The 16167-nt window shown below is 35.9% G+C and overlaps 1 protein-coding gene across 4 annotated transcripts in view; it reads left to right on the top strand.

Moving 5' to 3' along the window:
• The first annotated feature begins 10016 nt into the window (after positions 1-10016).
• The window catches only part of WDR72 (WD repeat domain 72), a 122065-nt gene continuing 115914 nt past the window's right edge, over positions 10017-16167 (top strand). For 3 of the 4 annotated variants that reach the window (XM_054215052.1, XM_054215050.1, XM_054215053.1), the window contains exon 1: positions 10043-10115. The gene's annotated coding sequence lies outside the window, so the exon portion shown is untranslated. Of the gene's footprint in view, positions 10116-16167 lie in introns of all 4 variants that reach the window. The other variant, XM_054215051.1, reaches the window with a different exon arrangement.

Raw genomic sequence — 16167 nt, 5'->3', positions numbered from 1 at the left:
AATGCTCTTTCATTTGGAAAAAGCACATATTATATTTAATAAAAGAATAATGAAAAGTACTGAGCTGGAACAAGCTGTCAAAATGGTGTTTGGCTAAAGGGCATACAAGTAGAAGCTGCAGTACAACATGCATGTTTCGCAAACTGAGAATTTCAGTACCTCAAGTAATTACGCTATTACTTAGTCATGCCTTCTGCAATGTTTTCCCTTTTCCATATTACCATTTCTTATTTAATGCCTGATACTACATTTCAGTCCTATAAGTTAACTCCAATTAAAAGGTCCCAACATTGCAGATCTATATGCAGAATCAAGAATTTAGAAAGATATTGAAAAAAAGAAACAAAAGGAATTGTTTACATTGCATTTTTATCTAAGCTATATCAAAATCTGTCTATGCTTTCACTCCTCTCTATTCAATAGAAAAGAGTAATTAGGTACAATGCTGTTATTAAGGATGTGTCATCCGATACCTGACACTGTTGAGTCATCTGCTTCCAAAAGATGTATGTAACTGTTTTTCAATCCAAATTCTCAACTGATATAAGGAGGATACAATTATTTTAATTTGTGAGCTTACGTACTATTTTTTTAAATGAGAATCTGCCTTTTTTTTTTTTTTACTTCTCTCTCTTTATGTGAATTTATATAGCACATACTAGCAAACTGAAGACTGCCAACATCTTTCAGTTAATTCACCAAAAGCAAGGAGATTTCAGTCTGATGATTTACCTACTTGGCATTAATACTACATATTGTTCTTCTCAGGAAGTTCCTCCCCTACAGGATATTTGTAATGCAACAACTATGGTCATGAACTCATAGGTTTTAATATAATATGTTGCATAAGGAAAACAAGGAAAGGAGCACATTGGAATACTGATTGCAAAAACATGTGGAAGACAACCGCTCAACTTTCACAGCAAAATGAAAACACAACCTATTGCTGTTTTAAGATATCTTAGTTATAGAAGCGAATTATAAAAAATAAACTTGGTGGGAAAAAAAAAGTTAGCCAAATTTCAATTGATATTACAAATATAGAGTGGAGGAACAGTTTCCGTGCATCCCCTACATTTCTATCTGTGAACATTATGAAGCCATCTTTTCTTGCTCACTTTTATGCTAACTTATGTGTATTTTTAAAGAACTTATGACCCTGGAACACCAACATTTTAACTATCTTTTTTCTGAAATTTCTCCCTTGAGAAGAAAGGGAGTTTGCTCCTTTGCAAATTAGTGATTGAAATTTTCAGCTGATCGCCATTCATCGGCATCTCTTCACACTAGCACATGAAGAAATATACCAGGCACCTCAGAAGACTAGGAGATACACTCCTTTTTTTGCCTTCCCCCTGAAGTCAATCATTGGCTTAAAATAAGAACTAGTGGGAGAAGATTTTTGTCTATTATGGGAAAAAATTATGCACTCTTCAGATCAAATTCAAAGATAAACAGCAATATATCATTATTGTGTCATAACAACAAAGAAAGCTGAAACCAACGAGAAGGAATTCAACGAGGAAAGCAAGAAAAATAAATAATAAAAAAAAATCAGGTTTTCCAGCCAGTTCATTTCTACCTTTCAGAAGTATAGATTCTGCATCCCCAGGTGTATACTATAATTTTCAGTAGACTCCATAAGTGATAAAAGATAGAAATAATGAACTCAGTAACAAAATATGCTATCAAGAGATACATCATCAAAGCGACAGGATAAGCAGAAAATCAATCAGCTGATTTCTGACCCTGAGAAACTATGAGCAATATTGAAGATAGGAACTACAAATTAGATCAGTTTTGTCCTTGCCTCCAGAAGATAGGCACAACTATGGCTAGGGATAATAGGTGATGTGTTCCGGGCTTCACAAGAATCACCTTGATAAATGAGTTCAATGCACTCCATTTACCCTTTTCCAACAGGAAACAAAGGAAGAGCCCTCCTTCAAAGCGTTATGTGTTATTAACCATCAAGTACATAGATACAAATTTTATTGAAATATCTATTCACTACAGTTTTGGAGATTAATAACAAAAAGTTAAGCCACAGCAATAAAAAAAAAAGATGAAGTTTTAACACAAAGAAAAATACAATAACATATCATAAATTCATATTCTACCCGTCATTTGTGAGTCACAGGAGCTAGTAGGTTATTAGACTAAAAACAGACTTATCTCACAGGTTAATTCTTATTCTGTTACAGAAAAGTGATATTTCAACTATAAATAAGTGCCACAAATTTCAAAGTTTTCAATAATTGAATAGCTGGAGTTAATGAGAAAACTGTATCATTTTTAATTTGGTCCTAAGCTTTAGAAAAAATAGGTTATTCAGTCCAAATTAACCGTAAGGTTTTTGTGTGCAAATTTGCATGTCACTTCACATCTCTCCTTCCTTGACTCCAATTTCATAAAGATTGAAAAAACTATCTGTTACCTGTCTTATGAAAATAGTGTTGGAATTAACATCTATCCAGTGCTTTGGGATCTTCTCATTAGGAATGCTACCAAAGGAAAGAAAAATATTTTTACTATTTTACATAAATAGAAACTAAATATGTATAAACCAGAACCATTACATTAACTGGGAAGAGGACCACATACTCTGATTACAGTCCTTAAGTTTGGATACTATTCTGCCCCCACTGTGACCTCTGTCTCTTCAACATGGAGTCATTTGGACCACTGAAGTCACATGCCCCAGAACGCATGTCCCTTTTGTATAGCAAGACAGATCAAAAAAAGCTACCCTAAACAATGCAAAGAAATACAAATCTCGTAAAGAAAAAATTATTTTCTTTTGGAATCTATTTTAAGTTAAACAAGATTTTCTAATGTTTTTATTTCACAGTAGCTCTGCTCAGTGGTATGATTTCTGTAAAATTGCTTACTGCCATGCAAAAATTAAACTGTGCTCATTATAATTAAGGAGGAATAAGTTTCAAAAGAAACTCATGAGGCCAAATCAAGCATTTCTACTCAGCAACTGATTATTAAAAGCGCAGGTTGGTTCCCTATGAAAGGAAATGTTTTCCAGTGTCTTGCGTCTCTGTTCCACATGTTCTCATGTAGTCTTAGCTGCCTTCTTGACTACGTTTATTTTACGTTTAGAGACACCTAGTGGCTCGAGCCTGATCTGCTCTGGAAAACTGCAACTATTTCTCATTTCAGAATGAACTTCAGATGTTTTCAGATCTTATTTATCTCTTAAAACACAGCACACTAAACATTTGACATTACCAAAAAGGGGAAAAAAGTACCGAAATACAGAATTGTATTTCATAGTACAGATGAAAAGTTTGAGATGACAAAAATATTTTGTCCATTTTTTCCTCGATTTAAATACACATCTGAATAGTAAACATATCCAGTACTTTTTTTTTTTTTAATTATCATAGAAAATTTACCTTGATATTTTCTTCAGAGAATTGAATTTTATTTATCTTATGCACCGGATTTGTTACTTTGGCCTGTGTATCTCTTCCTAAAGATAAATCTCAAACAGATGCCATTTTTCATCATTTCAGGTATGCTTGTATGCATATTATCATCCCTCTGAATTTGTGATTTAGTAGAGTGCTTGAACCTTGTTGACTATCTTAGTGTCAGCAGACTTGGTCCGCATGGAAAAAAGGTGGCAGAATAAAGCTCCTATAAAGAAATTAGGTAGGGCTCATTAATTCTCCCATCTTGACCCTTAAATGAAAAAATGTTTCTAAGTAAACAGACTAAGAGTCTTAGTTTGACTACTCTGTGATTTAGCACATTAGCAGAATGTTTTCTAACCCAGTCAGCCCTAGTAATCTTATGAGTCTACAATTAGTTACATATGCTGCAAAGTTAATGTGCCTTTTTTTAATGTTTTCAAAAATTCTCCATTCGTAGAACACTCAATGATTGCATTTAAACTGTGAGAATTCTGTACCCATATTTTTAAAACTGTAATCCTCTCTTCAGCTCACTTTAAAAGGCTTATATTCAAGAAAAGACACAGAACCATAATGGAAATCAAGAAGTATGCGAGATCTTTATTTCTTGTATCTCTGTTTAATGAACATATAGGGAGTGCTTAAATGAATATATCTAAAATATCTGTAATAGCTCACCACTTTCAGCCTTTTCTTAAAAAAAATAAATCTCACTTTTTACCCTAAAGACACATTAAATACATACCTACCAGAAACCCAAATATTTCCTATCCTCCTTCTGTAGAAAGACAGAATAGGTAATTTCTTTCTGCTGGATTCTCATGTCCCACAAAAGTATAAAGTGAGTAACTTCTAGACACAAATGTGTCGGCTATAATTGCCTACATTATATAGTCTTACAGGAGCAAGAATACTGGAAAAGGTGTGGTCATGATGCTTATTATGAGGAATTTTAAAATTGGGAAAAATTGTTACAACAATTCCCTTGTGCTTTTCCCTTTAAAATTTAATTTAGAATTCCACACTTTTCCTCAGAAAAACACAAAAAACCTAAACCTATTTCATGCAGATAATCTTGCAAGGCAAAAGTGTGAAGTGAGTAATTACAGCAAGAAAAAAGTCTTTAAGAATATTTTCAAGAAGGACAAAACAAGAAGGTTACTTCTAGAAGCTTAAAATGGAGTTAAACTGCAATTCAACACTAACCAATCACGTTTCGCATTCCAAGCAAAATTAAGCAGTTAATAGGATCTCAGTTTCCTCCTTGTTTTCAGTTTGCTCCCTCTAGCATCTCAAAGCATATATTACACTCCTTTATTGTAACAATAAATAAGCAAACACATACTTGTTACTTGTATTTTAAAATTTATAATATTGTGAAACTGCCCTATTTTTGGACCTAGCAGCTATGGCATTATTATTTTCTATAAAAAAACCTAAATCAAAAAGTACAGTTTGTAGATCCAGTAAGAAAGACATGAAGAGATTGAATTCTGTACTAACAAACACTGCTTTGCTTTATTTCCAGAATGTAACAGGTATAGACTTATCTCACCCTTTTGTCTGATAGCAATTTGTGAAATAGCATTTATTCTCATAAAAGCACTGATTTAATCAACAGGATTCTTAAGTCTCCAGAAGTATATCCAATGGTGAACATACCCATAGCTTATCTTTGCAAAACAACAGCTCCAGTGACATGAAATGTGACATCTTTTCATCAATATTTCATCACATTATACATAAGATAATACAATAAATTCTCAGTATTTGACAACTATCCCCTAATGTAATCTAAGCTAATGCTGTTTCATATTTCGGTATGTGACGTCTGTCAACAGTGTTGTTAACCACTAATTGCTTGTATTCATCTCAAAAACATGCCTTGATTGCTAATTGAGGCCAAATAAATATTTTAGTTTATTGAAGCTACTTTGCTGCCTACTCAGATTAAGAAGAAACTCCTTAAAAGGAGCTGAAGAGAAGAAAGATGGAGAAATTAATTATCAAATGACAATAATCACAACTGAGACTAAAATTATTATATGGTCTCAATAAAATTATTATATGGTTTATGAAACCATAAAATTATTATATGGTCTTGGCTCATTATATGAGCCAAGATTATTTTTAGTGAGAAATAGGAATGTACAGGTACCTACACAACCCCAGATCATAAGAAACAGGCCCAACTTTTTACACGTATAAAAGCTTTTTTTCAAAGTTTTTTTTAAGTGCTTTTCATTAATAGGTTTCAAGGCTTTTCATAATGGAAGAAAATCTAATTTTTATTAAATTACAGATGAGGAAAATAAAACAGGGGAAATTAGCCGCATAATGTCTCCAAGTAGACCAGTACCCAAGTCTGCAATGCAACTTGGCATTTCTGAATCTAGTGCTAGCTCACCAAGACAAAATAAATCCTCTTCAACAAAAGAATCTGAAAAAATACTTCACAAAAAACTCATTTTACTGCTTCTGCTACAATTATGTTTGGATAAAATGAGATTAAGTGGTCCGCTTGTCAGATCAAAGATTTGGAAGAGAACTAGAGTTAGAATGCTAACCTCTTGCAACAGCATGTGAAAGTAATATCCAAAGAATACAACCAGCAACTGATGACTGTAGCTTTGATGCAGAAAGTTCACTTTTGAAAAGAAGTCTTATTTCCTTCAGAAGTGTTTCTTCCCATGCCTACACCCTTTTCCTGTGTATGTATTCATCTGTGAAGTGCCCTTCCCTCCCTTGTGGGGATCCAATGGTCCAGGACAGATCTCTCTTTTCTCCAATAGAAAGAAGTGATCTGTTGAGCTCAAAAGCGTGACCAGTTTTAATTAATTTTCTTTGTGCATATTCTCCCTTTCCTTACCAGTTGTCAGGTGTGATATTTCAACTTGCGATACATTTAACTTGGACTATGACTCATTATTGATTTTAATTCAAGAATATTCTGTAAACATCACAAGTTATTCATAAAAAGTACTTTGAGCCAAGGTAACTCTTACAGTTTGTTTTCATATGCAAACCCAGCTGATATCACTGCTGGTAGCCTGTGTTCATTCTGCTTTCCCATAATGCAGGTTCTTGCCAAGAACCAGTGCCACAAAACAGGGAAAGATATACAAATACTTAATCTGTGTAATTTTATCATCCTGTATGGGTGTTGTCTTTGCCATAAAATTTTCAACTTAATGCATGTATGTATTTTTACTTACATTAAAAAAAAGTTTTTACATCATAAACATCATAAAAATAATTAAAGGAGCAAATCTTTAACCTCATCTGATTACTTTTCATACTACTGCTATGGCCTATATGGGATTTTACAGCAGCATAATAGCAGCATCCAGCAATTCTGTTTGCTCAAGAAAATAATGAGATGTCTAAACCAGGGACAGTGAGAAAGGGACACAGCAAGGGAGCATTTCACAGGAAAAGGAGAGAGATAAACCAGATTTCTGTGAACCTGACCATCATATCAACACTTTCAGAAATAACAGGCAAAAGTTATGGAAATGATTCCAATAACTGGTTCACTCTAATACTTAAGGCAAGTCCATTTTTGGCATTACTCTTAAAATTCTAGATTTTGTTCTTGAAACATGCATCAAAACCTCACTTTCTAATTTCTTAAAAAACATTACAACAGAGTTCCCAAACCTTGAACAATGCTATCTTAAAAATCTTGTGATATCTATAGATCACACAATTTATTTTTAGAATCAAGTAATTATTTTTAAAAGACTAGTGGTATGTGAATAATACAATTTGCAGCAGAAGACTTTTATTGCTTACACTGTGATTTGAAATCTGTCTTACCTGAGTACTTTTGACATAGGTTACATCAGTTTAGCTTGAGATATAGTGGTAAATCAATTTGGCTATAATAGCACACATTTGTATGTGGGCATTTTATACTGGCATACATCCAGTTTCTAGCAGTTTGGTACAAGTTAAATTATTTTTAAGCAAAGTTAAATCATATACACAAAAACTGCTGCAGGTTCGGGAAATTTGTTCAACATTCACCCTTATTAAGCTAGTGCAGAAAAACATACTTTGTGTTAAGTCACTACTGAAAAATGCTATTTTAATGATTTACCTGTTTTAGCTCTGTAGCAGTTCAATCGCTCTTTCCAAAATGAATTACTAACATTAGAACTTTAGACAAGGTGTGGGAGGTTTTATTTTCAGGTAGGATCAGTGCTTATAACTTGTAATTTGAGATGCTACCACATTTACAACCGATGAAAAGCTATGTATTTTTAAACACAATGCTTTATATTGTAGACAATATATATATAGAGCAAAATAAATCCACATGTTTTGGGGGGATAATTTTTAACATGTGGAAGCAGTATATATGATACATATAGCTTTCATAACTAGTATTTTTAATGTGCACCTCTAAATATATTTAAATGGTATGGTACTATTATGTGTACAACTTTTATAGAATGAGTTATTTTACCAAGGTGACAAATATGGTGTTGAAAGGCAAAATAGAAATCACACAGTTTCACGACCCTCTCTGAGCATAGGATGCAATTAAGGTCTTTGGTGTGACCTTCCCTTTGTGTCCAGTTGTGCTAAAATGTATGTGACAGTTTTTTTTATGGAAGCCTCCACCTATGGATGATTAAGGAGAGGCTGCCAAAATTATTTATTTAGGTTCACAGGCAGAATTCACAATTCACACAAAGTGCCAAAAAAGCACAAGCAATATGTAGTTTATCCATTAGGTTACTTAGTCTCATACAATTATTTCACTTTCTTGATAAGCATCTCTTAGCTACAAAAACTTTAGATGAGGTTCCAGTTATCACTATTGACTTTAAAGGGACAGAGTTCATCTTTTCTGAGAAAAATAACATTATTGCTTTTAAAGTAAGTTGACTTGTATCATCTCATTTTGCTTTCAGTAAGATTACTACTAAAATCCCTAGAAGCAAGGCCAGAAAAAAAGTACCTTTGTAAGTTTTCACCTAAGATATATTTCAGTGTTCTTCACTTGGCCTGATGCAACCTAACCAAACACCACCCTTTCCATAAAAGTTATATTTACTTACCTACACAAAATCATTCATAAGATGAAATGGTTTAAGACTCATCTTTAAAGGGTTTTATTTCATTGCATTAAGAATCTCCTGAAATCTGAACTACAGAACTACTAAAACAAAAACAAAAGTTTGGGAGAACTATGTTTCAAAGTGTTACAACCTTTACATACTTTTATTTTCTTTAATTTTTTTTTATTATTGTATTCACTTACTTCTAAAGTATAGCCCATAGATACAGACTTTAATTATGTTAACACATTTTAGAGCATTACTACTCATCTCAAGGCAGATGCCTCAGGAAAATAGTCTTAGCGTAAATGCAAACTCAATAATAATACTAAAATAAAAACAACACATACTTTAGCTACTATACTTATTACGTTAAAATAGGAGAAGTATTAATATATATACTTAATATACTTAAATATCTTAAAATATACTTAAAAACCATACTTAAATATCTTAAAAACCTTCCAACTCCCTATGTATTTCAAAAAACTATCAGGCAACAAATGCAGGAAATCATAATTTTAGAGAAAAGAAGTTTTTTTATAACAATGAGTCTCATTATTTTCCTTACAGCCCTATATGTAGCTCTGACTAAGTATTTCAGCAGTTAAAATGAACTCACATGTATGTTGTACAACCAGTTCAGTTTGGCTCCTCCTAAGAACCTTTTGTAGACTGCAGCTTCTCTGGGACTGGCCTTTGAACAGAAAAGAGAGAGATTTTTGAACAAATATACAATGTATTTCCTTTTCTTACTGTATTCATTGACTATAACTTATTTATTGCTTTCAAGCAGAAATACTTGAATTGAGAAACTCACACCCTCAATAACCCATACCTTTCATACCACAAAGTGCCCAGTTTAACGGTTTCCTGCCCTCAAATACTGACACCGTAGCTGCTGCTGATGCCCACACCTGTGGGAAATCAAGCTCCACCCTGAGAGCACCCTCACCAACGCCGGCCCGCACCTGCACCCCCTCGTTAGGACAACCAGCACCACCTACTGTTGCACCGCCATCCGACTCCTGCTAGCAGAAATATTCTTTTCACTGTATTTAAAGCAGGGCGAACACTCAAAGCTTCTTATGCCTTGTTGCAGAGGGGGGGCAATCTCTGAGGGTCAGGCTGGGCCCTCAACTATCCACCCCGGCTTGGGTGGGGGGCGGCCCCGCCCGGCTCTGTGGAGCGCGAGGGGGCGTGCAGAGGGGCAGGTGGGTGAGTGGGGGGGCCGTAGTCCGAATTTAACCCCACGTACTCTTTCTCTGATCCGTATTTCGTCCTGGGCTGTTGGGGCAGAAAGCTACCCCTAGACCCCTTCCCTCGGCGGGCGCTGGCAGGGCGGCGCGAGCTGTGGGAGCCGCCGGGCGCTGAGAGGACGGCGCGAGCTGCGGGCGGTGCTGGGGAGGGCGAGCTCCCGCTGGCCCGCGCCGCCCTCACTCCGGCCGCCGTGAGGGGCCCAGGCGCGGCCGCCCGGCCGGGGCGGGACCGGGGCCGGGCCGGGCCGGGTGTAGCCGCTCCGGAGCAGCATAAAACCCATCACACCTCCCTCCCCTCCCCTTCTGCGCTCTTGCTGCGGCCGGCCGGTCCTCCCCCTGCTCGCGGTGCCTGGCTGCAGGTAAGGGGCTGTGCCGTGGCCTCGCCTGCTCAGCTCGGTTCCAGGCACGGCTCCTCTCAGCTGCCTTCCCCGGCCGGTCCTCCTCCCCGCAGGCCGCCAGCCCGGCTGGGCTGGGGGCGACGAGCGCAGGGCTCTGCTTCCTCGGGCGCCTCAGGAGGGCGATGGAGGGTGGGTTTGGGTTTTGCCGTGGCCAAGAGGAGCGGGGATGCTGGGGAGCACCGCGCTCTCCTCATGGGCGCTGAGCCTCTTTGACTGCTGCGGCAGGTTGTTCTTTCTTGGGCAAATTTCATCCAAGTTTCTGGGAGTTTTGCTTGGTCCTCTGTGTGTTTAGTATCGACTATTTAACCTCATGGTGTTAGATGTCTGAAACTTGTGATTCCAAGATAATCTAATTAATTATATACATTCTATCAATTGTCTTAGACTATACTTATTCGCTGAACTTCTTGCAGAAAAGCAGTAATGTGAAGATACATCAGAGTTCAAAATATTAGCTCATTGAAATGGGAAAATGCTTTTGTGTTGCCTTATTGAGTAGATGCAAAACCTCAGAGGGGAAATAAATTTATATTTGTTTTACAGCAGTTCTGTTCTCTTTTGAAAATGGTTCTGGCTCGAGATTTTTTGAGACTTGCTCAATTACAAAATTAATCAGGATGGCTCACTTAGAGCCTTACAGTGTTTCTGTCATGATTACTTTTCTAGTTGCTGCTAGGAACAGTAGTAGTGTTTTCTTAATATATTATGAAACTTTAGCATGTCAGTAATGCCACTAATACAGAACTATGATCTTTTGGGAATTCACATTGCAAAAATGGCTCTTGTGGTGAGCTAGTTCTGCTCAAAATATTTGTGTCAGTTGAGTGGGATTGATTACATGACAAGAGTGGGTTTTTCCCATTAAAATTTTTTCAGTGTTAAAATTAGAAGTTTACTGTAACGAAACCTGCAATCCATGCATTGCAATGTATTGAATCAGCTTTGGACTTTGGTTCTGCTTCATAATTAAACAGTGTCTTTTTACTTAAGCAGATTTGACTGTGTGTATATATAATAAATCCATCTGAGTTGTTTACACTAAACAGCTGCATGCCCCATAGCAAAGAACACTGCAGAGAGGCCTGTTGGGTAATTAAGAGTAGTCAAAGAGCAAAATAGAAAAATAAGGAGTTCTTATTCTCAGAGTTCGGAAATCCTTGTGATGCAGTTGATTATACCACTGGTTAGTGATCATGACATCGCTATCCAGAAACTAAAGGCTGATAAAATGTTTTTGTTTTTTTATTTCCAGCATCTGATTCCAATTTTGTTTGTTATTTAAACATTCCAGAGTACAATGTAGCTGAACCAAAAACATTACCTCTCTGACCAACAGGGTTTTTTCTTTATCTTAAACGAGTTCAAGGTCACTTAAGGAAGACAAAATGAGTGACTTAAAGTTTTGATGCATATTCACTGCCTCTATTTGAGATTTGTGTAAGTTTGGTTTTTTTTAGGTTTCATGTGTCTTGACCTTGCCAGATTTTATATCCTTTGTGTTAAAGCAACGTAAACAAGAATGAATTCTGTAGGCTTAATTATGGCTAGTTCATTACAGAATATGTGATATTTCATAGAAATTAAAGTGGATCAAAGCTTCTGTAGATTACATGTGACTTTTGCTTGCATCTATGGGAAGTCTTGACACAGACTTAAAGTTTATTACTCTCTACGCTTTCCAAGTTATGTAGGCCATAAACTTGGAGTTGACACCATCCTGGTAGACCCTTTGATTCATGTGGGATTATGTTGGGATCATTGACTCTTTAAAGGACATAAATGTCTCTCTGCTCATAAGAGAATTTATAATTAAGAAAATGTAGGGAGCTGTCTCTTTACTACCATAAGGAAGCAGCACTTTCTCATGTGGAAAACTGTTACTTTCAATAAAGGTAGGCGTAACTTAATATATATAAAACTAGGGTTAAAACCTCTCCTTAAGTAAGAAAGATGCAATTTTGTAGAAATCAGAGCTTACATTCTGCAGAAACTGATGTCCCTTTTCTGTCATGTGTGCTTTCCTCTAAGAATTGATGAGTGAATGTCCTGGAACCTGGTTGAAACTCTGCTTCAACAAAGCATCTCACCATTTGAATATAAGTAACTCCACTGAACATGACTTAAGTAATACTATTTGTATGCTGAAGGCTTTGGAGGTGGCAAATAATTCGCATATATGTAGTTCTGTATAGTGCTTAAGCAACATTTCATTTCCTGTAGATAACTATTCTGGTAGTTGATAGGACATTCAGACACTGTATTTCAGACAGTAAAAACGAATGTGGTTGTTTTTCTTTAAAGACATCTTTTATGGCTCCAAACACACTTGTATAGTGTATTTCTTTTTCAAATAAACTTTGTATATATACCACATCCTTGATATATGTGACTTAAAGCCAAATTAGCTAGCTCACGTGTATTAATTGTTGTCTGACATGCTTAAACAGCTATTATATCATTGGTTGTTGTTGAAGCCTTTAATAACACTGAAAGAAAGTGGGAATTTGTATTTTTACAGGCATTTTTAGTTTTTCTACTTAGCAAAAGAGCATCTTGTGACACTTTTCTAGCAAGCTTAAAATAATGTAACGGTTTATGAGGTAAAATAGTAACTTCAAGGAGGTGAAGATTATTCTACTGTACCTTATGACAGTGTGTAAAGCACAAGTGTTCTGAGTTGTTGTTTTCACTGCCCCATTTTCCAGCTTAGGTGCAACATAAACTATTTTAATTAATACTGTGTCACCAAAAGGTTTTGAGATGGCCAATTGAATTCTGCCAAGATAGAGTCTTTTGATGAAAACATATCTTTATTGATTGTAGAAGAAGAAAATCATTCTTAAAATGAAATCCAGAGAAAAATCATATCCCTCAGAGAAAATTTCTGAGTGGCAGGCTGAGATTAACATCATAAAATTGAATTTGTGCTGCAAACCTTTGATGTAATCAGCAGCTGGGAGATGGTGTTGCCCTTACTGTGCTCCTTCTGATTGTGGTGAATTATTGTGTGGAATGAAATAAGTGTTTCTTGTGTCACTCGTTCAAGAAATACAAACAAGGTATTACTAGGTGGTTCTTGCTAGTTAAAATGGGTTGTATTGATTCCTGGTCCCAGACTCTTGCTCCCTTGGACTGCAAAAGCAGTATGTTCACACCCCAGGGGAGATCTGGGTGTCACTCAACAGTGACTTCTCCAGCAGATTAGGGTGTAGCCCTGACAGGTCTCAAGGGAAGTCCCATTAAATCTTAAACTGGAAGTGCAGTGGCAGGCAGGGTCTCCAGGATGGAGCTGCAAAAAGCAAAGTAGAGGAAAAGGTGTTGAATTACTGAGGGTTTTGGTAGAATATATTAAAACATGAGGAAGTGGGGCATTGGATAGAAATGTCGGTTACTGGAGTATTTTACTTGTTGCATGCTATCTCATTAGATATATTAAGTAAAATATTTGAAATACGAAATATTTTTGCTGCTGCACCTCCAGAGAGCAGACTCCACATCTTAAAGGAGCTAGTTATTAGTTCTATTGTATACTGTGCTAAATACAAACCAGTTTTTAATTGTCTTTAAAAATATTTTGATAAATTATTATTTTACTTTTTGCTATTTATTAATTCAAATCTCTTTTTGTTACCTTTGTCTTGTCTTGCTGTTTTTAGTGTCATTTCTTTGGCTGTCATTCCCTTTTCACTTATCTAGCCTCATATATGTTCTTTTTTCCTTTCCTCATTGCACACCCTGCCTTCTCCCCTGTAGCCTCTGTATCTCCATTCTATTTCCATTTCTCTGTTAAGCATCTTTCTCAGCATTGTATTTCTCTTTTCTAATTTATTCCATTGCTAGCACCTACACAAATGCGTGTGTACCCTGCTGCTTCACAAATTAGAAGTATTGTTAAACTGTATTTTCAGATTCATGGACACAATAGGCTTCTGAATAGCAACTTATATAAATAGTAAATCTGAGCAGTGTCATGAACATCAGTGTGGTACATCTGCAGGCTTACAAAGAGCACTGTGTCACTTCTGTGTCTTTAGATTTTGTGCTTTGGATACTTCTATTGAGTATTTTGTAAATGCAATATATTTTTATTATTTATGCCTCTTAGATGGCCTTGCTACGTATTGTGGACAGTGGACTTTTTAGTTTGGGAAAGATTATATCTTTGCTGATCACCAGAGATAATATAGAACATCCTTAAGGAGATTGCAACATTTACATCATAAAGTAAATTGAGAAAGCTGTGAAAGAAATATAGAATGGATTGGTAGACTGCAAGTCAAAGCTATTTTTAAGGAAAGTAATTAGCTTTTTACTAATAGTACAAAAGTATTGGTAAATTTTATTTTTTTGTATAGACAGTAAGAGAGAATATGTCAGATAAAGCTAAATAGACAGGAATAGGAGAATGAGATAGTTTAGGAACCACAAACCTTAGGAATTTGTCATGAAAGCCTACCAGGCTCTGCCTAAAATTTATTTCCTAACAGTTCACTTCAATGATGAATCTAAAGGTGGGGTGGTGGTGGGAATTTATATTATTTTACTTGTCCATCAAGAATATTGAAGTCCGAGCAAATAGAATTTTGCTAGACTGATAAAATGTATGCTGCTCTTATAAAATTGTCAATAATTGTTTTTAATCATTTTGGCCCATCTCTTCTGTTTTATTTGAGGTTTTTTTTTTCCAAATATTTGTATTTTTAATAGAATAAATCAGTTAAATGCTGCCAATCCCTTAATATATTCAGGACTGCAAGCTAATCTCTGCATCTTTTTTGTGCTCTTAATGATTGCTACACATTTAACTGGACTTTGAAACAACTGATCTTGGATTGATAGTTTAGGATGCATGTGAAACATGAAATAAGTATGAATATAAATTCAGAAAAGGTATTTTGTCAGGTTGACTGTTACCTGTAAAGTGATCTTTTGTTGCCCAAAATCTTTTCTCTTTCTATAAATAAGCTGTAAAGCTTTTGTTATGGGCTGTAGCTATGATAATGAGGTTTCTGTTGCAACATGTGTTATATTATGTGAACTGTTTGAGATTAGGTCACTGGGAAGTTCAGTTCCTGGTCTAAGGACCTTCATTCATCAGAGAACTGATGAATTCTGAATGTATTTAAATATCAGGGTATGTATTTTCTTTATAAAGAACTGTGATTCTTATAACTGTAGTTAATAGTTTAGTATTGATCAGGATGTCTCATGCTAGAAAGTTTCCTTTAAGTAAACTCTGCATGTAAACACAAGACCAATAGGGAATGTGAGCCACAGACTTCAGTGGGGGCAAAAGAAAACCCAAATTTTTCACTTCAGATCACCGTGAGCACATATGCATGCATGCTCCTAAGGAACTCTTCCATTCTAACCCATATGTTCCCAAACAACCTGCTTTAGGATTATAATTTTTATCTTGAGAAAATGTGCCTGAGGTTAAATAGCAGCAGTGATTGGACGGTCTGAGATGGGCCTAATAGAGAAGCTAGCAAACCTTTTTTTTTTTAAGGTCAGTAGAGGAGGCAGAGTCAAGATATGCTTACTATACTGGAATTAGGGCTCTATGGGGAAAGCATATGTTGAGTTATGATGGCACTGTTTCTTTATGGTATAATCTGACCTTTTTCATTCTATTCAGTTCATGACCAGTCCCAGTCAAAAAAAACACGAGTGATGCGGGAAAGGCCTTGCATTAATATGTGCTTAAAGGTGTTCAAGGTCAGGTCTCTGGCCCCTTAAAACTTTTGACTAGACTTTTAAATACCTCACAGCTCTGTAGAATAAGAAGTGGTGTACTCTGCTTTTCAAATTAAACTTTAATGCTGTACAAATGGTCCAAAGTTGCTAAAGTAGTACAGCCAAAGTCCTTGAAGGTGTGCAAATTGGGATAATTTTCCAAGTTAACAGAGGTTTGTGGTGCATTTTCAGTGTGAAAAGTATTATAGAACTAGAGACAGGATGGTAGAGATTCGGTAAGTTAGTGGTGGGATAAACTGGTATGGTTTTAACTAAG

This window comes from Rissa tridactyla, chromosome 9 (assembly GCF_028500815.1).
Source record: "Rissa tridactyla isolate bRisTri1 chromosome 9, bRisTri1.patW.cur.20221130, whole genome shotgun sequence".
Classification (NCBI taxonomy): Eukaryota; Metazoa; Chordata; class Aves; order Charadriiformes; family Laridae; genus Rissa; species Rissa tridactyla.
This window is presented reverse-complemented; position numbering and strand designations above follow the sequence as displayed.